The sequence below is a fragment of the Apostichopus japonicus genome, chromosome 2 (genome assembly GCF_037975245.1).
Source record: "Apostichopus japonicus isolate 1M-3 chromosome 2, ASM3797524v1, whole genome shotgun sequence".
Classification (NCBI taxonomy): Eukaryota; Metazoa; Echinodermata; class Holothuroidea; order Aspidochirotida; family Stichopodidae; genus Apostichopus; species Apostichopus japonicus.
The window spans coordinates 272,828-297,855 of NC_092562.1; the positions used below are offsets into that span (position 1 = coordinate 272,828).

General features: G+C 37.0%; 1 protein-coding gene across 2 annotated transcripts in view; it reads left to right on the plus strand.

Moving 5' to 3' along the window:
* LOC139973169 (atrial natriuretic peptide receptor 1-like) overlaps window positions 1-25,028 on the plus strand; it is a 227,082-nt gene that overhangs the window by 70,015 nt on the left and 132,039 nt on the right. Inside the window, exon 1 of one of the 2 annotated variants that reach the window (XM_071979654.1) lies at window positions 15,474-15,985. The exons of the other annotated variant lie outside the window; for it this stretch is intronic. The gene's annotated coding sequence lies outside the window, so the exon portion shown is untranslated. Of the gene's footprint in view, window positions 1-15,473; window positions 15,986-25,028 lie in introns of those variants that run through there. 2 annotated transcript variants of the gene reach the window in all.

Here is a 25,028-nt window from a genome sequence, read left to right on the forward strand (position 1 = left end):
ACTTTCAAATTTGATCTTTGTTGCATAACTCATTTCTGGATAACTTAATAAATTGGCTCATTGATTTAAGGTAAACAAAAGCAAGCATCATTAGCAACACATTAGCTAATGTCGGTACCATCCGCCTTTTCTTCCTCACAGCAGCGTGTTAATGGAAACCCATCGATGCATTGATACATTCATTTATCTGAACTGTTATGCAGACATGACCAGCAAGGATATCGTGCAAAGACGTCCTCCTCCCTCGATAAATTTAATGGTAGCTCACGAAAAATAAAGTTCCTAGACTATAGCAGTTATACACCCGCTAGAGTTGTTCATTTTATAATTTTATCTTTCAATTTATCTTCGAAAACTGTCGTGCTAAAATTAAAACGTCCATATATATAGTCTTAAATTTTGTTCATGCTTAATTTGCTTTTTTCTATGTCTTGTATATACTTCTTATATATCTTTAATTCCGTAGACATTAACTCTGCTTTACACATACAATCTCAACCTTTCATAAAGAAAGGCAATTAAAAATACCAAGATTAAAATCCAACAACATTACTGATTAACGATAGAAAAAGGTCTATAGACTATCATCACCGGCTTCTTTTTTAAACTTTTCTCTCTCTCTCTCTCTTTTGAAGCAGAGAGTATTTTTGGTTTTATCCTATAACTAACCGTGAAAGAAAGAAGGAGAAGCGAGAGATATGTAGTATATGGAAAGAGGCAACATCTTTCATGTCAGAGGATGGGAGTCGTTTTAATAGGAACATTTTCCACCTTTTTGGTTGGTTGATTGCATTTCGATCTAGATATGCTACAAATAATCCCATTAGCATACCCTTTAGCTTTTGATCAAGTCAATGAATTTTTTAAATGTTTTAAAACTGAAAAGTAGGCTAAGACGGGAATCAATTTTACGGCAGCGGGACATGATAACTCTTGGCAAGGAGAACGCAAAAGAAATTAGACGCCAATGGTTTATAGTGAGAGAAGTCTGTAGTGTTGTGACTGTCAACAATATACAGTCGTAGAGACCGTCCATATAGCAGTGTGACGACGGCGACGGGCCTCAAATCTATTTCTGTTCATTCTGCCTCTTCATCTTCATCTTCTCTCTCTTTCTTTTTTTTTCGTTTTGGAAAGGGGGTGGGGAGGGGGGGGGTATTAATATGTATATAGATAAAGCATTTGTACTTGACATGTATTTTCACGGTCTTGTATTTTTCTTCTAAAACTGTGTCCATTAGATTTGAGTATTCTTATTTTGATAAAAGAATGTCGGCTTTTTTTGTTTTGCAATGAATGAAGTCCTTTCTTGTATACTTTTATAGCGATCTTCACATACGATTTAAGGCGAACCTACATATTCTTAGGCAAATAATGGTCGTGGACCCTTCTCTCCACCACCCGCACCCCTCCCCGTATCCCCCCTCCCCTACCAAATCCCAAATCCGTCCACCGTCAGTTGTAAATTATTATACTTACGGCAGGGTATAATGCATAGAGAAATAATTGACTCTGTGTTGTATTTTACGATTTACATTACACAATCTCAATTGACGATGAATTATCTATACTTGTCTCATATCTCAAGAAGTTGATATTGTAGTAGAGGAACTGTTATGAAAGAAAACTAGTATGAACCATTATCTCAGAGCGATAAATCACACCCGTGAACTTTCAACATTCAAACTAATTCAACTAAGTAAGGTAAGGGCATACCAACTGTTATTTCTAATGTCCTCTCTATCTTTGCGTAGGTTAACACAGACAATGATATATAGTTGTATGCATGGGGCGAAGGGTAATCGCCATACCGTGAGGCCATTTGAGAGTAATGTGACGGGAATGCAGGGGTGTGGGGGGGGGGGGGGGAATTGGGTGGAGGCTGGGGCTTTTAATGTGGCGGTGGAAGAGGAATATGATTGCTATGGGTTGTGGTATAGATGGGCGTTGATGGATATTGAGAACGATTATGCAGGACGGTTATAGATGAAAATGAGGAGTATTTGAGGACACTATGACGGATATGGGCAGTGTTAGAAGGGCTGCACTTCGTTCTAAAGTATGGGTAGTATGAGCATTGATGGATGAGATCTACTTTGGGGACACCATGACAGATGTGAAACGGTAGATATGATGGAGAGGAAGGAGCGGTGGAATTGTCATGGCGGTATTTGAGGTCACTATGATGGGTATACACGGTGGTGCAAGGGCTGATTGGTACTGAGTACAATGCGGCATTCATATGCGTTGATGAGGGGGGCGTGTGGGGTGAGGGAGTAAATTTTTGCCTATTTGAGGTCACTTTCACAGATATGCTAGGCGCTGGAATAGCAACAGGTGTCTCCTAGGGTACAGTTTAACGGGTATGGGCTTTAGAAACATGGCTGACGGAGTTTCTGAGGACGAATATAAAATATTTAACAGTGGAATACGAATGTGTTATTTGATCGCAGTGTGACGGGTGGTATTGAAATGTTTGTGGGGACGGAGAGGTGTGGAAAGGATGGGGGCGGAGATATACAAAGTACGGGGATGAAAATCCTATTTAGTATCGACAAAATGGGCAACATGGATATCAACTTAGGGGTCAGTTAATATAAGGGTACTTGATGGGCCCTGCATAAATATCTTTAAAGTCAAAAGGACAGGACATGTATAATTCAGAGAATGGTTTATTTTTCAGCGATGAATATTCATGAGCGAGATTGATTAGAGGATTAAACCTTTGGAGTTAAGTTGCCATGATGGCTGAACTGATTGCAACATTCGTTTGGGAGAAGCAGATGAACCTTTTGGGCTTAATCGCTAACTCTCCCTCCCATGCGCAAACCCGACCAAAAATGAACTGAGCCCTTCCTGGACATGTTTGTCAATCGTACATGGTTTATGCTGAAAGTAGATCATATATAGGTTCGAGTTCATGTAATATCAGGAGAATTCATGATTGATAACATTACGTATAAATGATGCATGTACGTAATTAGTTCATGATAACATCGTTACACAAGATTTCACTCGTGAAATGAATGTGAACATTACCTTCTTTTTCAAACATATACACACAAAAATCACCTGGTCTGTTGCATAAAACATGACGGGAACCTTGGCAAGCCGTTTTATAATAATCGATTTTGCAGGACTTGAAGAAGTGATATTACGCAATTAACAACATGTTTATTGCAGGACCTAAACTTGTAAATGTTTATAGGTTATAACTTACAACATTTTGTCGAAAAAAACTTAGTTTTAACTTTAATTTCTGTTTCTTTGACAGATTTCAAAGCACGTTTTTATATTGATTTTGTTGATTTTGTTGATTTTGTAGCAGTGCTGCAAATTTGATATGACTAGACAATGCTCATATTAAATAAATCAATGAAAAGTGAACAAATCTGAAATTTTTTCAAATTGTCAATTTAATTCAGATGCAGTGTTGAATAGGACAAATGAAAAGTGCCTGGACGAAGAAACGTAATTGATCGAATCTAATTGATAAATTAGTCGCTGAGTAACCGTCACTTCGCCAATCTACCTATCTAGGAGGGTTTCTTATAGTATGAACAACCGCAATTATACTTTGTGTACCGTAGTACACAGTTTGTTATAGGTTTGATTGACCCATGGAGCTATAAACGAGAACGCAAAATGCTGTCTTGGCTGTTTAATAGCACGTCATTAGTCATACGGTCAAAAGTTCGAAGTGAATTCGCATCGAATGAAATCCTTGGGGAGTTGATAGAAGTAATATAGGCAGAACACTTGTCTTCATTCTAAGGTCAACCCCCCCAACCCCACCCCACCCCCAGAAACATGCTTGAGCATTCTTCAAGGTATGCCGAGCTTGATATCAAACACCGCGAGACATGTCAGCGACCATGCATCCGGTTTGGAATTAGGAATTGTATTTTAACCTCCGCAGTTATTAAAGAAGACCCATGTATAGTATAACTCACCTTCAACTCGGATTTATTTGCTAAAAGACGCGAGGAAAAGTTGTGGAAGTCGGAATGAAAAAGAAAGACACAATTATTATCAGTAGATTTTTCTTATCATTTTTCTATCATTGTAATCTATCATTGTAATCTGTGAACAATGAAGCTCATACAATGAAGTTCAAACAATGAAGTTCATAACTTCAAAACCCACATTCACCAGACATTTGAAAAAGGAATTTATTAACTCGTACTAGTAATATTTTATTACTGTATTACTGTATAATATTATTACTGTATATTTAATCCTTACGTATATTCTGTATTATAAATATTTGTTCATTTTTCTTTTCTCCCAGGGAGTCTCCTACCTTGTTAAGTCTTTTATGACTTTTTAGGAGACTTCCTTTCCCTTTGTACACAATTGGCGATAAAACAAATAAATGAATGAATGAATCTATCTATCCATCTGTCCATGTCCATCTATCCATCTATCCATCTATCCATCCATCCATCCATCCACCCACCCACCCACCCATCCATCCATCCATCCATCCATCCATCCATCGTCCATCCATCCATCCATCTATTGATCCATCCATCCATCCATCTATCGCAGTTTATTCATACCAAATCTTAGCATTGCATATTATCGATATAGATTTGATTTGGCGTCGAAATCGTAGGCTCTAGCTCTTTCATATAGATTCTAAAATTACCTCTTCCACGTTATATATAGTTGTTTGTATAAACCCCTAGAAAATACTTTATAGTCAAAACATGTTGGATAATTTGAAACTTGCAAAATTGATTGTTGCAGTTTTTTAACGAATTCGTGTGGTTGAGACTAATATGAAACAGGAAGTTAAATGTGACCCGAAGCTAAGCCTCTTTAAATTAAAACCGCACAGTAATTAGTAACTCTATATTTCTCATATTCTCCCGGAGGGGCTATAGAGTCACTCGAGAGTGAAATGTTTTATTAAAGTCAAAGATATCTTCCATTTTCAAAGCTCGATTAACTTGCATTTGCTGATTATAAACTCCATAGGGTCTCAGAGATGTGACTGTAAATCACGTGATCACAACATAATGTGGAGAAAGTTACTTCAGAGATTCTGTTGTATATGTGTATCGCTGACCAGCAATATCGGATGGGGTACACTTGTACTATGCATGGGGTAGGGGGGGGGTAGGGAAGGGGTAGTGATCCTTCGGAATGGGGTTTGCAATGAAGGTTGCTAGTAATAGATGGCTAGGGTATGTCCAAACGTTATTTGTGATGATAAATTTAGGGCTAGCAAAAAGCTAGTGGTGTTAGTGAGCAGGGGTGTGGTAGTAGGCTGGTATTTGAAGGCAGTTGTGTAATGGAGGGGTTCGGGGGGGGGGGGGTTGGAGTGGTAATAGACGATTGGAGTGCACATGCAGATGGGTATTGTTATTATGCGATATGGGTTTTGCAGATGGCTTACTTATCAGGGAGGTGAGGCATGCAGAAACATTAGGTTTTAAAATTGAAGGCATGGAACCAGAAGCTAGTGGCATTAGAGCGCTGGTGAATGCAAACGGTATGTTTGATATGACAGGGAAGGGATTAGTAGCATCAAATTAAATGTGATATAACACACGTGAAGTCCCTCAATTTCAGCTCAGCAGTATCACACGGTTCATAATAATAGCCATATATAGTAGAGAAACTGCATGAAAAATATGCCGTTTATATTCAAACTTGTCAATCAGTTAGGCACTCTGCCTTTTGATATACCGACGTTCCAAATTAGTAAAGCTGTCTCTTTGTTTTTATATTGATTTTGTAATCCCGTGATCTAGCCAGCAAACGCAATTATGTTTTTTTTTTCAATATCAGGAAAATGTTTGCACAAATGTTGTGTTGACAATAGTAATAACGTTTTAATAACGTTTAATTGTTGAGTCGCTAGGAAAGGGGCTGAAGTGTGTCTTTGATATATTGGCATGATAATTTCGTTCACATTTGCAGTTCCATCTGCTTGTTTTCTGAAGAATGTTTTTAAAACATTTGTAAATCATGTGAGTAAAATGTTGTATTAAAAACTTGATTTAAATGTAAGTGAAGATTTTAATGTTCTCATGTGATATTCGTAAAACGTTATGAAATGATGACAATTCTACGATCTGTTGAAAATGTTATGTGTTTGCTGAGATAATATAGCTGGCTGGCTTAAAGCTGTATTTTGTCGTCAGGTTGCGATACTCCTTTGGATTTTAATCGGATAATATTGCAGAATAAACGTCATGAATTATTGCAAAATATATCGATTTGCAGTTCTCTTCGTGTAACGTTAATAATGAATGTAAAAATGTATTTGAGCGACGAAATGTGTTAGGATGGGGTTAAATGATTGATATAGTGACTTACCTAGTTGATGTTCATTTAACAAAATGCAGTAGGATGACCTGGTTTGGTCAAACTTGCAATCTCATTTTGCGTATGATTTCAAAAGAGGTTTCGAAAAATTATACAGCGAACGAAACAGCTACAATACACAGCTACATTAAACAAATTGGTTATGTTCAGCTTGAAATTCATTGTTCGGTTTTCCAATGAACTTGTCTGAGAAATATGTCTGTTAACCTGCTTAACTTTTTTTTTTCTTGCTCATTTGAGTCTGTCTCTAAATAAGATCCTACTTGCATTAAAACGCCAGGTTCCACTAACAGCCAATAAGCATAATGCACGCCAGAAACCATACATACCTTCGGATACACAATGTCATATAGCATATGGTAATGTTTACATAACTGTTATTGTGTAACTTTTTCATGCAGCCTGCAAACAGCGAGTGAACGTCTAAAATAACTAAGTTCAAACAGACCGAATGAAAGTAAATACGTTTACAACCCTTAATATATTCTCGTTTTAACAAATTTCAAAATACAGCAAATAATATTTGCTAAACTATAACGTTTATATCACATTAATAAATAAAAGAGTCGAGTTTGCTCGGTTCGCAATTGTAACTTATTGCTATTCTGTATAATCTAATATAATATTGTGGGGCTCACCGCGAGTGTATAAAATCTGACACTGTCCACATAATTACCTCTTTTTTTTAAAATGTTAGGCAAACCAAGCCTTTTTTATGAAATGAATGCGACGCTTGTGGTATAGCGAATGTAAAGCTTCCAATGTATGAAGTATTGTCCAAGAGGCTGCAATTTAACTCAAATTGTGATGTCAAAATTACTGAATTTGTGTGTGACAGTAATTGACATACGATATTTATATTACGGAATGCTCCAAAAAAATTCCAAAGATTCATTTCAAATGAAGATAACAATGAACAAACAAGTCGTTTTATATAGCTCATAAATCGTCTAATCTGCTTTGATACAAAGTTGCTTTTGTTACTGTTTGATATCGAAAGGGTTTACATTAACAATATTTGTACTACGGCACATACGTAAGAGCAATTAACATACAACCTTCTTTTTTACGAACACCAGAAGATCCAGAGTGGTGAACTATATATGCAGTTCATCCTGCCTCTAATCGGACGTAAATTATCGTTTTAGTCACGGCAAGCTGGATAAACATGTTACCATTAATTGGATAATGGTGTTGACTTAACTAAACCATTTTAATCATCGTCAACGTGTGTTTGGTAATGGCTTTGATAATCCAATTTGTATTGTTGAAACGCTAGAAGGGGGTGTGGTGGGGGGACCTACTTTTGTGTACCAACTCTGTATAAGAACATGTATCAAATCGACGTTGACCCCATTTTAATTGTTTAAGAACAAACATTATGAAATTTAGGACAAAAAAATAGAAGAAGATGAAGAAGAATATGATGAGGATATTAATGTGCCCAAAATAAGTTCTCGTCAATCGTTTATAAAGAGAAAAAAATCGTTCAACTGGACATTATTATTTACGGAGATTGGTTGAATGCATACTCTCAGAGCCTAGCAGTGTTATTGCCTAGTTCAAATATTTATTCTACATGTTTAGAGTTAAGAATAACATTCAGGGGACTTACATGCAGGGACGTCGCTAGAGGGGGGGGGTGTGGGGGTGTCTCACCCCCCCCAATCTTGGTAAAAATGACGATAGCTGGAAAATTTGAGTGCGACAGTCGGAATTTCCGACTGTCGGAATTTCCGACTGTCGCCAGCTTCAATTCGGAATTTCCGACTGTCGCACTCTAATTTTTCTGACTATCGCACTCTAATTTTCATATGTTCTTGTAATTTGTGAGTGACATAAAATTTTCGATCAAAATTGACCTTTAATCAGTCATATTTACCACGTTTTCCTCGTCACATTGAGAAATTGTATCTCGCGATCCTTATACTCCACCATACAAAACTTCGTATGATTTTGAATACTCTAAAAAAATACAACGTTCGCCAGCTTCAATTCGGATAATTTATGTATTAATTTTTGCTTTTGGGTGGGTCGACCCTGTTCGCTAGCTTCAAGTTAGTTCAGGATATACCAGGGACGTAGCCAGGGGGAGCAGGGGAGCGATTGCTCCCCCTTTCAGTGTCGAAAAAAATGTTTAAAAACTTGTTTTTTTTTTAGCATGGTATTTTGCCAGTGCTCTTTTGATCTTGAATACTCGTCATCTCCGTTAACTCGATTATAATCGTAATAACATTCAGGCCTACTGATTCAACTCCTTACTTAGTTTGGCAGATGCAATTAGCTAAATTAAGCCTATAGCCTATTTCAAACCTACAGTTGGCCACTGCGTAATAAAATACATATTGCCTACCTAACCTCACTCGATGGAATGTCACGAACCGTATGCACAACGACGTCGACAACGTTCGTTCTCATCCTTTCTATGATTCTTCCTAAGTTGTTGCACGAACAGCATGTTATGAAGCTAAGCTAGCAATCGTACGTGATACGCACTTCCTATAAATAATTATTACACTGCTAATACACGGCGATAACGATATTTTTTTAGGCCACTGCACATCTGGCTGTCTTACAAAATATGAAAGTTTATATTGTCCATCAGTTAAGTTCGTCAAATGTATTTAAGTCCAGACATTGGACAATAAACAAGAATCATCCTTCTGGAAAAATTGTAAAAGAGCAATATGTTTGTCTTTCTGATATATTATGTAAAAGAACATGTAAAAGAATTCAAACAGGAAACAAAATCTGCTGATAATATGATATCATATGATAATGATGAAACTGGCAACAAGTTGCACCAGATCGCATCTAAGGACCTTCAATTGTTCAAAAATATCTCAAAGGGCAGGGGGACAGCCCCTCCTCTTAGACCCCTCCCCCATATCAATCGCAAAAAGTGCTCCCTCTTTCAAATTCCTGGCTACGTCGTTGGGATATACATTGTCTCTATGGTATACAATTAAAGCACTCAATGCTAATCTACGGAAGCTTAAAAGTGACATCATCATAAGCAAAAACTTTGCCCCATAAGGTACAAATGTATCGAAAAAAGTTCGGAACATAAGTGCAGTCGCGAAAAATGTGGTGTCTGACTGACACTGACCGTATCGTTGACGATTATTGCGGGGGGGGGGGGGAGGGGGGTACAAGGCAGCAGTCGGAATTTTCTGGCTCCAAAACCCATCCAGTTGGAATTTCAGCCACTACACCCCCCCCCCCCCCCCAATCATCAGGCCTTAGCTACGTCCCTGCATACATGTCATACATTCAACATCTTTTGTATAATGTCACTATAGAATTCACGAAGAAATGATATTCGAGACAAATCTAGAGAAATTTCAGATAATTTGAGCTCATTAGTTATGTTCATATCCACTGTCAATGTTTTTCTTTCCACATCTTTGTTTGTCTGTCTGTCTGCCTGTTAGTCTGTCTGTCTGTTTATATGTAGTACGGTTTGTCCCTTGCTTGGCTTTCTATAACTTCGTGAAATTTGAGAGTTATGACAAAACTCTCTATACTCCCTCCGTGGTTGTGATAATGGCCTGATCTGCCTTTCACAGCTTCTCAAACATATATATAGCTCTATATATCCTGATAACATACATTACGTCGAAAGTTTGACAATATTGTATATTTAGAACGGTATTTATAATATATTGCCTGCCGATGGGATCCATTTATTCTGCAAAAAGTGACGCCCCCCCCCCCCCTCACATAAGAGACTGTGAAATACGGACAGGTTTAATGGGAAGAGGCGGAGTGGTTTGTTGATTTGATTTATATTCCTTGATTACAGACATAATGTACTACCATAGAACTGATACCATAGAACTGATTCACGTTCCTTCTTTAACCCGGAATGCAACTAATGTAGTTAGCTGTAAAATAGGCTTAGTACAACGTCATAAAAACTGCATTACCATGACACAATCCGGGTAGAGAGAAGTCTTTAAGCGTGAAAATGGGAAAGAGAGGATACCATGAAACTGACAACTTGTGAAGGATAGTTTTTTCATTATAAAAATTGGTACAATAGCCTTGTATAATAATAATTATAATAAGAACGCCCTTTTCACAAGTCAGGTTTATGTTTGATTTAAAGGGCTAAGAGATGAAAGCTGGTGGCCCCAAATGGTTTCACTTTTATCCATCTATGCCAGTAACAACAAAAGACTCTGTTTTGCTCTATCTTCCCTAGACTAAACACGTCCAAACGTTGGCGTTGATTCATGGTCGGTATCTGTCTTACAAGTTTGCAGACTGGTTTACTCGGGCAGTTTATCGACACAACACAATGCATTTATATACTGGGGGCCATCGGTATGATACAGCAGGGTAAATATATAGAGCAGGGTGGCAAATAATATATAGCCACCGAAAAATGTTTCTCACTTGTTTCTATAGCTAACAGCCATAATTATAGGGAAGAGGCTTACAATAATTGCGAACGATTTCTTTTCTTCGGAGAACAATATTTTCAATTTTGGCGTTCCATATAAAACTTCACTTCCGATTTGACATAGATTTCCCCTGTTAGTAATGTACGTATGGTACGTATGATTGTTAAGTCAATCATGTGATGTAGATTCGAATAGACAAACATGCCTCAGTCGAATTTTATTTGAAGTCGATTATTTTATCCTATAAATCTATAAGTGTGTTCTGCTGTCTACCTGAATAGGATTTTCTGGTGGCTGAAGTAGATTTCTTTGCAAAATTGCTAAAAATGTTTTGAATCTTTAGACGTAAACCACATCTTCATAGCATTTTGTATCGCGAAGATATGATTTTTTGATATTTTGTAAATGCATCTGGCAACAGCAGAATGGATTATGTCATTCAACTGAAAATGTCTTTGTTTTACTTAAATAATTTGTCAATCATTTATCCAAAGAAGAAATAAGCTATTCCTATGAAGGATATACCATCGTTATGGAACTCTAAGTAGAGAGAACTGTGACAGCTAAGTAAACATTCCAGGTGCTGTATCAGCTTACATGGACAATACAATGTGAACATAATCAAATCTTAAGTAACGCTTTTGAAGATACACACACCCTACTTTCATCCAACTTCCTCGAGTATTTGAAAGTTGAGCTGGTCAAACTAGGTAACATTCAATCAACCATATCTTGAATTGGCCCGGACAGGATTTCTTGAGATATAGCAATGTGGAGGAGTATTTTCCTTGAAATTGAGTGAAAATGTGAGGGAAGTTGAATAAATTACCTAATATTGAAATTTGATAGCTTTGAATCGAATCTTAAACCAGGGATCGGGATTTGACTTGGCTTCAAGGATCACAATAAGAAGCATACGTGATGTGCTTCGTTAGGGCACCGACACGAAGGGGGGGGGGGGGGGAGCGAGGGGCATGGCCCTTCAATTTATTTTCTCATAAATGGTTTAATTTGGGCTCGGTGCCGTCACAAGTGGTAATGTCAACACCACCGAACATTGGTCTAACTCTCCCTGTCCCCAATATCTGGATGCGACAATAGGGCTATCAATCAGGAACACACTATACATACCTCGATGTCCGAAATTTGGCAAATGACGTGAAAAGAATTGAATACCATTTTTTATTGATGCAACCCAGAAAGGGGATTTCAGAAAAGAAATTTAGCTTATTTGTGTTTAGTGCTATATGTGTAGTCAAGTATCCGTTGTTTTGCTCTTTAAACTTCGTTACCTTATGTATATATGTTGTAGATACATTATAATATTACAACCGAGTCAGCTGATAAAACGCTTGACTGGTTTCATATATACTATTGATGTGCAGTATTACAGTGTATTATACAAGTAAAGTTCATTATCATATTTAAAATAACTAATTAACGGTGCAATCTGGTATCAACGTATTATACATTTCACTCGGATTAATTATTTTACGGTCCCTACCAGTGAGTAACAAATGAAGGTATCAATCATATCCTTATTAAATTGTAAAAAATGTTACAAATGCGTCACATATGGGCTACGTTTACCTCCGGGTTTCAAACTTTCTACGAAAACCAACCAAACAAATAAACAAAACCAATAAACAAACTAAAGTGATAGAAGTAACAAAGGCAATAAAGTAACAAAAGCAATAAAGGGATGTTCTGTTGATTGATGTAACATCTTTTTCTTACTCAAGATATGGTTAATTAGATTAATTAGATTAGCAAAGCTATTTGTGACTGGCTATACCCTCACTTCTTCCAGAAAGTCCATCACAATGGTCTGTGTGATGTAATCATGGCAGATAATCTTAGAAAGCTATATACTTTCCTATTACAATCCTGTTTTGTGTTTTAGCCTTGATATGCGATACATCTTGGAATGATTGCTTACACGGCAATTTCCTCTGTACTTATAGAAATTTGCTGTGCTGTGGCCGAGTGGATAAATGTGGTGGCATTTGAAGCAATGAGGCTTAGCAATCGGGAGGTTTCCGGGTTCGATACCCAGCCGGGTCATAGTAAGTTGGGTTTTCCATCGAAGAGCAATCTACGGTTTTTCCATCTCAAATGACTTTCCAAATTGAAAAGAATTGGAAGCCACCCGACGTGTAAGTTTTAATCCATAAGCTCTTGCGGGTTTCTTCCCCATTTGTGGTCGCTTAAGCGTCGTAAAATAACTGCTACTGATGATGATGATGATGATGATGATGATGACGACGACGACGACGACGACGACGACGACGACGACGATGACGACGACGACGACGACGACGACGATGACGATGACAATTATTATTATTATTATCATAATTATTATTATTATTTATCACTGTTCCAGTTGCGACATTGTGTAGAAGTATTATTCCCCCTTTATGGATAAATGACTTGCATGGCCTATTTTTAAAAAAATGGAAAACATTTTTCAGCTCAACTGCCATGATGATATAATTCCATTTGTTGTTGCCAAATTTTTGAAAAATTAATTTCTCAGCTACTCAAGATGGTATATGAGGACGTTGTTTTGAACGAAAGGTGCAACCCATTTGTAACAATCTCTGCCAGTCATCAGTTTCAGTCACCGGATTATCACTTAAATCCTTTACTAATCCTTTATATCCACAATGAAGAGATTGTAGGAACGTTATCTTCAAGATCAACCAAAATCGATCACTCAAATGTACCGTCTCAAAAAATACAGTATCATCAATTTATAGAAAGATTCATCACAGTTTGAACGATACTGAACGTAAACTCGCAAAAAGTCAACGGAACAATGTTTTCACCTGTGCTTCTATCACTCTTAGATAAAAGAGCCGCAAAACGGATAAGTTGCGAAAGAGATGTCGAAAATGGCGCGAAAAGTCAAATTTATCTTCCACGCTAATTTACCTCTCCCACTTAGACCGTTCTGGGTTTGATCAAATTGTTGGCACAAATCTGTGCCATTAGGAAGCACTAAGGAATATATATTATCTCTAGAGTAAGGCAAATATGTCACCAAAACAGAACTAGTATTGTTCGATACAGGTGCGAAACGAATACAGTGGAATTCCGATCTTCCTTACCGGTTTCGAACCTCTGGACATACAATCAGCGTCCATAGCCTAGTGGTTACGATGTCCGCATATAATATATATATATATATATATATATATATATATATATATATATATATATATATATATATGTATATATTGATACTGTACTGATGTACTGATAGATGCGCTGATACAGTCTGAACACCTTCCCCCCTCCCCCATGCAATGCCCATATACATCACTGCAATCACGTGGTCAAGGTGTTGCTATATCGATATAGGCGTGTATAGCAAAAGATCACGTTCAATTGAAGAGAAGTTACCACTAATACAGGGCGTCCCCAAAGAGGGTCGGGTGGGCGTGGTTCCCACCCACTCGTGCAACCATCTCCGCCATCATTCCGCGGAAAAAAACGTTCTGGGGGGGGGGGGGGAGTTTGTTTCTTACAATTTATTTTATAAGTACAATTTTACATTTATAGCTAATTTTAGACCTAATTTATCATTTAAATATAGTGAATGCACCATTTGACGTCTAATTGTCTTTTTAATAATTAATATTTGACAATAAAACTCGTAGTGGTACATTTAAAATGTCGTGAATTAATATTTGTAAAAAGTCCATTTCAGTAAGGACAATTAACCCAGATGTTACATTTAAGTGAAATAGCTCCCTCACTTAGATATTACTTCCTCTTGCGGAAGAAGTTTTTAGGGATCGCTATATCATCGCTATAGCAATATTTCATATGACATGCACCGTCCATTAGTTGTATCCTTAAGTTTAAGAAAGAAGGAAAGTAATGCTCTTGTAGAAAAGAAAGTGTGCAAGAGTTGTTGAAGTATAAGTTTAATCGCAGAATGCACGGATTACCGCAACACAGTTGGAAACTCCATTAAGCATAACAATGATTATGCTAATTAGGTCGCTATAGTTACTATAGACTAAGTCAATGGAACCATTAAAAAAGTCCATTTCTCAGCTAAGTTAACAATGAATAACATTGTAGTAGGATAGTCAATTACCGGCTGCATTGTTTGGTCAAAGTTCAATCAAATTTCTTGTTACCAGTTAGAAATTTAATGACTGTTTCTTACACGCTAAACTTGAAACGAGAAATGGATGGTTTATTTGACAAACCTTTCTGCCCTTCAGTTTGAGGACAAATTTTAAGTGGGAAGTATACATAATTATGTATTCAATAAAACCTTTCCAAAACAATTATCAGGGTATGAAGTTATAATATTTCTGGCAATTAAATGTCTATAAGAGGGAACACGCAACACTGAGTGCCACGTGCCTCCTACCAATAACCATGCTGTTTTCTTGTCCTCGTACTGCTACTACCATGCTCAAACCAAACCGTCAGCTTGAAGCTAGCTAGCTAATTAAAACTTTTGCCCAAAATGTAATCAGTTCTCATGAGTGCTTCGGGATGAGCCTATAGTATTTAATAAAATAACCTTATTCTAAACTAACACGTCCGCATTCCATGTTACGTGTATGTATCCCTGTATCAAAACAGAATATAAAGCCCACCCATCACCAGTAATCACCCAGCTTCAAGAAAACATGTGTATTGTACGGATGCCACCAGAAAATTGAACCTCAATTAGTTCTTTGTGCGCAGCCAATCACAGGTGTTGGGTTTCCAAGTGAGCAGACGATACGAGATTCTCGCTTTGATAACAACTCTCCCATTCCGCGGCGGCACAATGCATTCAAGCTGTTGTATCTATCGCTAGCCAATAGAAGTTCAGATCAGATGAGTAAAGTGCGGAGTGGAAGTTAGACATATTGAACAAGAACAGTCTCGTTCGTTCATTGTTCCTCAACAAAAAAAGAGAAAAAAACAGGAGGAAAAAAAAAGGCGAGGATATATATTTTCTTTTGTTTTGTTTTCTATTCTTCGTGAGTCAGGTGCACTGTTCTTTGGGGGTGTGAATTTACATTCAACCCACCACTTTGAGAGCTTGATGGACAAATGCAGTTCACTTTGGTTGACTTTTTGATACATGTGGAATAAAGCGTTGAGGCCGTCGCACATTTTACTGAGGTTTATTTTGTGTGTGTGAGATTTTCTATTCATTTTGTAAGGAAATCTTTATCGTTGTCCGAGAGCTATCGCTATTGTCCATTTGTTTACATGCGGTAAGTGTGTTTAGTGTTGCTCGTTTCCTGTTTAGAAATGTTATAACCGTTCTGCCAAAACATGTGTATACTGTAGGCCCTTAAGATGTTCTTCTTCATTGGCAGTACGCTGTCACGGTACCACATTAATCCCTGAGCCTACAATAGTGTGTTTCCTCGTCCCTGGTTGTTTGTTTAGATAAGGCAAACAGTCATGCACTTTCACACATTGGTCATAATTCTTTTGCAAAAAGGAGAATTGATTGTTGATATGAAAGCCAAATAAAGGCACGTAAATTACAAATAAATCTGTAGGTTATCTCTATGATGCCAGCACTGAGGCTTTTGCATAGCGTCAACGTCCCTAGCTATAGGTTTAAGGACTACGTAATATGTCTTTGCAGAATAATTTGCTTCCAAAACAGAAAATGTATATATATATATATATACCATATATATATATATATATATATATATATACCATATATATATATATATATGTATGTATATATATATACATATATACCTGTATATGTATATGTATATATATAAATTTAAATATAAAGATATATAAATATATAGGTATACATATAGATATACAAATAGAAAATGCAAACCTCTTTACCTGAAATAGACAAGTCGTTTTTAAATACAATTATGTGCGACATTAACGCTCATGGAAACGATCATGGGTGCTGATATAATTTTCCTTTCGTTTCTTACTTTACTGACTCACGTTTGTGACTTTTGTTCGAAAGAAAATTGATAGGCCTATATATTTTGTTTTCCGTCTATTTCCATTCCTACGAGAAAATGACTTCTTGTCATCTAATTGAGTCCATTATTTTGTAGTTTTTAATTCAGCCTGTTATATTTTCAACGATTAACAACCCTTTTCTATATTGTAGGATTTTGTTTTTACCTTCTGCCTCCCCCCCCCCCCCTTCACTCCCCTCTTTTGATAAAACCGTCAATTACTTTGAAATCGTAAACATAAAAAATATTCCATATTTGTTTTTAAAAATCCAATAAAAAGAAATATATACTGCAACAAAAAAGAACGCACTGGAAACTGTAGATAACTGACGAAAAACATATCGATGGCAGCATTAAAGGTATGCCAGTATATCTCACATCGAAATAGTGCCTTCCAACTTTCGACAACCACTCATCATAAAAACCAATTGTCCCACTTATATCTGGTAGAAATATTACGTCATAGTAGTACTTGATGCGCCCTATATCTCCAGCGTGCGGGCATTTTATCTTTTTCATGTAGACTACTTCTATATGGGACAGGACGTCTGCCCTAATTGTGAGCTGCAAGCCGAACTGAATTTATGCTATACATTAACTGTAGCAAACAAAGTGTGCAGTAGGGTGTAATCATAAAATTAACTCTTTTTAACCTTATTTTCGCGAATTTAAGTCGACGTGTAAATCACACAGCATTTATGCCTAGTACTGTATATTGTTGGTGGTGGTTATAATCGATGGACATGTCTCAAGAATACGACGACATCTCTTTTGTCATATTTCGCAGACTGTGGTAAAAGAGTACATTTCTTTATATATTCTTCTGTCTGCCAAAAAAAAAAACACTTTAACAACTTTCATCTGACGGAGCGTATAATTTATAACTGCATATAATTCAATACCCTTAAATCTCACTATAAATTGGTGTGAGTTATACAGCTATTTGATTGTCGGTAAAAAATAAATAGGCCTACTGACTTAATAAACATTCAGTCGGAAACATAAACGTGTTTCCCTTTGCAGACCCGTGAAGATTATACTTATAATTCTACCAGGCTTGCAGATGTGATGTTTGTTAACGGATTAAATTATTTGTCCACGCATATAGACTATAGTATCACATATATTTCTTTCCAGTATGACGATCATTGTATCCATCAGATCGGGATAATCAGAGAGTTGAAGTTTTTTTTGATAAATTCAACGGGATAACAACTTTAACGGAGAATAGAAAAAAGCAACATCACTTGGTTCATTTAGCAAAGTGACAGCTGACAGCTACGAGGCTGGTCGTAAATGGCGTTATTGTATGCCTATATTTATCTTTAAATCGTATAGGAATATCTGTACAAATAGTTAAAGTTGTCTGCATATATCGTAGTTCATTTCACGAGTTGCACATTCACCATGCAGCATAGCCTTATTCTCTCTGTAATGTGTCCTCATATAGCCCAAGCACTCATCATTCAACATAGCCTTATTCTCTGTGTAACGTGTCCACACATAGCCCAAATACTCACCATGCAGCATAGCCTTATTCTCTGTGTTTCGTGTCCACACATAGCCCAAATACTTTCAGCATAGCCTTATTCTCTGTGTATCGTGTCCACACATAGCCCAAATACTCACCATGCAGCATAGCCTTATTCTCTGTGTAACGTGTCCACGCATAGCCCAAATACTCACCATGCAGCATAGCCTTATTCTCTGTGTATCGTGTCCACACATAGCCCAAATATTCATCATTCAGCATAGTCTTATTCTCTGTGTAACTTGTCCACACATAGCCCAAATACTTTCAGCATAGCCTTATTCTCTGTGTATCGTGTCCACACATAGCCCAAATACTCACCATGCAGCATAGCCTTATTCTCTGTGTATCGTGTCCACACATATCCCAAATACTCACCATGCAGCATAGCCTTATTCTCTGTGTAACGTGTCCACATATAGCCCAAGTACTCATCATGCAGCATAGCCTTGTTCTCTGTGTAACGTGTGCTCACATATCCCAAATACTCACCGTTCAGCATAGCTTTATTCTCTGTAAAGTGTCAACATATATCCAATGTATTTAGTAAAAGACCCTACATCCATGACAGGCTGTACAATAGCTACTTACTAGTTCAATACATACTCAAGATTTTGTATAGCTCAATTTCTTTGTAACGCACCAAAATATAACCCTAAAACACCATCACCAGCCTACATCCTTGAACAGTACACAACATTATGAATAGTCGTATAACTGCACACGATGCACACTATAACTGCATCAATTTCTGATGTTATATAACGACATGTGAGCAACACGCACTATTAATATTATAAGTTCAATATGTGATGTGTACATGGACAAAGCTGTAAATGAAATCAGGTATTTTACCGGCCAACACCCACTGTGGAACTTCTCATATCATTATTACCCTCTACCCCCTTATACAATATGGAAGTAAATATTAAACACGGTGCAATGTTTGTTCTGGCAAATTTGATTATCCAAATGTATAAGTCCATAATATCATAGCATTAACTTATAAGTTTCATTTTCATTTGTAATTTCGCACGTACAATTCGTAATGGGACAATTTTAGCGGTAGAATTGCAATAACTGCGCATTTAAAAAGAAGTTCACCCAAGACAGAGGAGGGCGCCTGTACACGAAAACGAAATAACTCGATAGTCAGTTTGATAATCCACCCCCCCCCCCTTACTTTGAGACCTTAACCACGGGGTCAGTATGAACGGTGTTACCTCTAGTGGAACTGTCGCGAGTTCCTCAGTCCGAAGGGAACAAGAAGATCAAACTTAGCCCAAATGTCGAGAGGCGATAAGCGATAAGCAGAGCACACAATTTTCTTATTTAAGTATGCTGTACACCTAAATGGATGAACTGTGTCTATATGTATCGGAGTCCTGTGAGTTCACTGTACATACGGTACCTTGCCATCCCTTGCCTAGTCCAGTCAGGGGAAATATTTTAGCATTTCCATGCACGGTCGGATAAAAAAAGGGACTTTTGATTTTTGATGTACAAAAAGCAAAACGCTCATCCGCACGCGACGGTTGCAACCACTCTTTGAGCTATAGGCTTTACAACTAAATTTCTGTAGTGTGTAACATATAGGCTATGTTTGTTTTCTCTTGATATTGGGAAACCCCGTGTTCTATTTAATAGATATTGTTTTATATTTTGACAAAATTTACTGGTATCTAGAAGATCCAATCAAGCAAATCGTTCCAGCTTTTAAACCCAAAACACCTGCAACCAAACTTGTCAGTGAGCTCTTTTTTAAAGTGGCCGAAAGTGTGAGAAATTTACAATGCTGGTAGCAAATTATGAATACAATGCATACAGTTCTCCTGTAAGGAATGTTAAATGACAAAAAAAGAATCTAAGGGTATTAAAGGTACTTACTAGGTCGCATATAATTTTTTAGCTTGGTTGATATCAAGTCAAATAAATGTATGGTAAAGTGGTGAATTGAAACGCCTTCGAGTTTTTTGTGTGTGTAATAGTATAGAACGCTACCCAAACTGTTACTTAACATATGTTTAATGCTGACGTTCGCTATTCGGATTGTTACCCCAATTTTATTGGAGTATATTTTTGACTAATTTTTAGATAGTTTCATACACACTATTGGTATAGTAAGAAAGTCCTGCAAATTTTCCTGGTACAGATAATTGTCAAAGATTGCTTTACTAAAAACAGACTGACAAATAGAATGCACCATTGCACGTCTTGTCATTTCAAATTTTAGCACCACAAACTTCATTGATCGATCCCAGGGCCCCAAACTCCTCCTTTCTAAGACCCTAGATGTGAGCTAGGTATGAGATGTAGGAGGGGTGCGGACGGCATTGGGAGGGGAGAGTTGTTGGTGGGTGAGGGGCGAGAGGTAAGGTTGAAGCTTTTTTCTTATAGTGCAAAACACAGGTCCTGCAATTCAATAAACCTAACTTTGCCAATCACGATTGTAAATTAACAATTGATAGTAATATTCCGAAAGTATTACTTTTCATAGTTGTATTACAGTTGTACAACGTTATGCTACATTTATGAGATTCTTAATCACATCCTGTAGTTCTCAGGTGTTTATTTTTTTGAGACATTGTTTGTAGTCATTATATCAATACTCAAATGTATATTGTTTATTATTACCATACCAGCACTAATTATCCACATGCTGACTTAAATATCGTAACCATAGCAACATATTATCACCAAACTGATAACAGTTTTGTCATTGTAATAAGCCTGATGGTGAACCAATTTGAATGTTAATTATATCAAACCCACATTATGTTAATAATCTATCGACTGGATGCATGCAGCGCAATTTGCTCCTCCCCTACTTTTCATATTAATAGCTCTACTGCAGCCAAGGGCTCACCAACACGAAGATGTCATAACAGCGACCTAGACGCCTCCCAGATTGAGGTCCATATAAGGCGCAGAATACCTCTTAGGTCAGAAAGACGCTAGTTTTGAACGCTGTTCGATTAGCGAATTCGTACATTTTCTCAATTATTTTTTCTTTTCTTTTAACTGCCAAATAACGCGCGCAAAATGACACAACGTTATTGCTTCATTTCTGAGATTCTAAATCACATCCTGTAGTTCTCAGGTGTTAATGTTTTTGAGATATTGTTTGTTATAATCATATCAATACTCAACTGTACAAATGAGGGTCACTTTCGTAAAAGCCCCAGCGACGCCACGGTTCAGTCACTGAACCGGTAGCAGTTTATGACTCAATCCGCTCCTGTCAGATGCATATAATATTAATTCTCATGCATTGATTTCACATTGAAGAAAACGTGTCATAGCCATCTCAAGGCGTGTACCCTTTCAAAGCAGACATACAGTACCTGAAGACTAACCTAATTTGCATATAGCCTAACAATCACTAGACCGCATAGCAGTCTCATTAAATGTTATATAATAATTAGGTAGATAATTTCAAGCGTTGTGAAGTAAATAACAAAATTTCATAGAGCTTGTTCCTATCATTACAACAGAGATCTGAGTGAATTTGAAAGTGACTACAACTTTGTACATAGCCTTTCAGGCCTCGACAAGTACTTTTAAAAGTACTCGCAGTGTGGCGCCCTTAACTAAAAATTTACCCGCCAAAACGCAATAGTCTCCATACAACATCAATACTTTTCATAAACTTAGGTTAGATAGATACATAGCCATACGTAATGCACATTGGAAAATTTTATTTCTGTGTAGTATGAAATTTCAACATTTTCCACCATACAAAATGTGATGACGAACTTAAAACGTGTCGCAGAATCATTACTATACAGCTATGCCTATTTTGTCTCAAACAATTCCAAACATCGGCAACAAAAATACCTACGAAGGTAGCTTGGTTTCTGTTACATATTGGCTCCTGCAGTTTTAGGCATTTACTAGTTAGGTGTGTGAGAAGGCCTAATACAATACCTCACTGCAACTTTGAACTACTACTCGATTAGCGAATTCGTACATTTTCTCAAGTATTTTTTCTTTTCTTTTCACTGCCAAATGACGCGCGCAAAATGTCACTGTTACTCTACTACGTTGCCTAAATCAAAGTGATCTTTTCCGCAATGAAAATCTTAAGGTTGAAAAAGCATCTAACTTCCACTCGCAAACTGTGTCGAGTGAAAGTCTGAATACTCTTTGCAGAAAAATCATGGCAGCAAATGTAAGCAAACATGTCTGAAACCTTGTATATTATTGTGTGAATTCTGATCGATGACATGTAGAAAATGTTTCAAGAAATAATTTAGGTGTTTGGCCGCCTTAGGGGTATTGGTATTCTTTAGTGGATCTAAGACATCACAAAGCCGGCTTTTGTCATGACTTTAAAAATCATGTCATCTCCAAAAATATGAAAGAACTGTTCTTTCATTACTGCAACGTCTATGTATGATCTTTCTAGGCATGAGATGCAGGATGGGTGCGAACGGCATTGGGAGGGGAGCCTGGGGAGGTGTGTTGGTGGGGGAAGGGGTTAGAGATCAGGGTGAAGATGTTTCGATTTTGTTTTATAGTGCAACACTGCAGGTCATGCCATTCAATAACCCTAACTTTGTCAGTATATATATCACAGTTGTAAATTGACTCAATATTTGCTTTCAGTAATTACTATACCAGCACTAAACATCCACATGCTGTCATAGTATCGCAACCATAGCAACATATTATCACCAAACTGATATCAGTTCGCCGTTGTAATTAGCCTGGTGTTGAAAAAAATAGATAGATAATTAGATCAAGCCCACATTATCTTAATAATCTATCAACTGGATGCCATGCAGACGCTCTTTGCTATTCGTATTAATAGCTCCACTGCAGCCAAGGCCTCACCAACACAAAGATTTCATATTAGCGACCATAGTCGCCTCCATATTGAGGTCCATATAAGGGCCCGGATACCTCTTGGGTCAGAAAGGCGCTAGTTTTGTACGAGACGCCAAATGTGGTTCACTTGCATAAAAGCCCCAGCGACGCCACGGTTGGGTCACTGAACCAGTAACAATTTATGATCTCCTATACCAGATGCAGTAGTATATAATATTAATTCTCATGCATTGATTTCACATTGAAGAAAACGTGTCATAGCCAACACAAGGCGTGTACCCTTTCAAAGCAGAAGTACCTGACGACTAACCTAATTTGATATAGCCTAACAATCACGAGACCTAATAGCAGTTAGTCTCATTAAATGTTAAATAATAATTAAGTAGATAATGTCAGGCGTTGTGCAGTAAATATTAAACTTTCATGAAGCTTGTTCTATCATTGCAACAGTGATTTGAGTGAATCTGAAAGTAACTATATAACTATGTACATATCTTTAAGCCTTTATTTATATAGTACGAGAGGAAAATTGTTAATAAGCAATTCCATGAAACGGAACGTTATACTATAGATGCTGGTATATATGATATTGGATATCTCCTTGTAATATTGCAAACATTAATATTGTGCTTATATTATATGTCGTCTGGGGGCACCATGTGTTTGTGAGTGAAAACTAGTTCAGTACATAAATTACGCTACTCGTACTGCGGGTAGTATGACTTCAACGAAACGTGCGGTGTTGAAGGAAAGGAAAGGAAATATTGTTGGCAGATAAAGTGATTTAACGGAATAAATAAGAAACATTCTACAATTTTTACTCCAAAACCTCGTCTCAATATGACATATACTGTATGATCGAATTATTCTCGCACAGCTGTGTAGCATACTCTAAATTTGAAGGCAAATTGTAACACCTATTTTCTATACCCTTTAGATAAATAACTTTTACATTATTTAATAAACCAATATATATTTTCTAATCATATGCCACGATCATGATGCATGTCTAACGCTCTTCTTGTCACATTTATATTATAATTTCACTTTTTCACATTCATATTATAATATTTTAAATCAAAGTTTGAAAGAAAGACAAAGAAAAGGAACAAACAACATACAGTAACATCATCACCCTTTTCGTAGATCGGAACGTTGACAATACCTACACGAAGTATCTATAGGTCAAAATGGTAGACCTACAATACATGTGACTTTAAGAGCAAGATATTTTCAACTTCAGCTATGACACTCTATTGTTTTTATTCAGTCATTTGAACTTTTCTTTTCATGTTCTTCATTTTAATTTTTTTTTTTAATTTATAAAGCCCTCCAACAAATAGCTTACAACAACGTGGCATATGTATGATTACCGTCCAATATTACTTATGTGTCTGTGGTTTAAATGAAGTATTTGAAGGTGTCCGTTTTGCCTTTCATCAACATTTGTACACCATTGTCCATTTTCCTCTATACTCTTCTGGTCTGGTGGCGCTCGTTTGCAACACGAGTTTCTTCACGATCAGAGCCCCCACCCCCCCCCCCACCTTTAAGGAAGGGTGGATATAAACTTGATCCAGCTTACCGCAGTTAAATCATGGAGTTAATTGATCTTTTTTTTTTACCTACTCCACTTGTGGTATCGTTGAAGATTTTACTTGCTCCGTTGACGAAAACAAAAGGTCGTATTGCATTATACGTTTCCATCTGTTAAATTAAGGTATGCCATCACAAGTACGTCTAAGTTACTTTCCCTTAAACTATAAGAATAAGACCTATTTCTTTATTTCCCCGTTGATATATGTTCTAAGTTTAGCTATATGCTAATGTGTTATACAAGGTGTTATACAAACTCCAAATCCAAAACACCGACCAGCATTTGTCCTTGAAAACATTGTAATGCACTGTTTAGGCTAAACATGTTCTTGTTCATGTTCATAACAAACT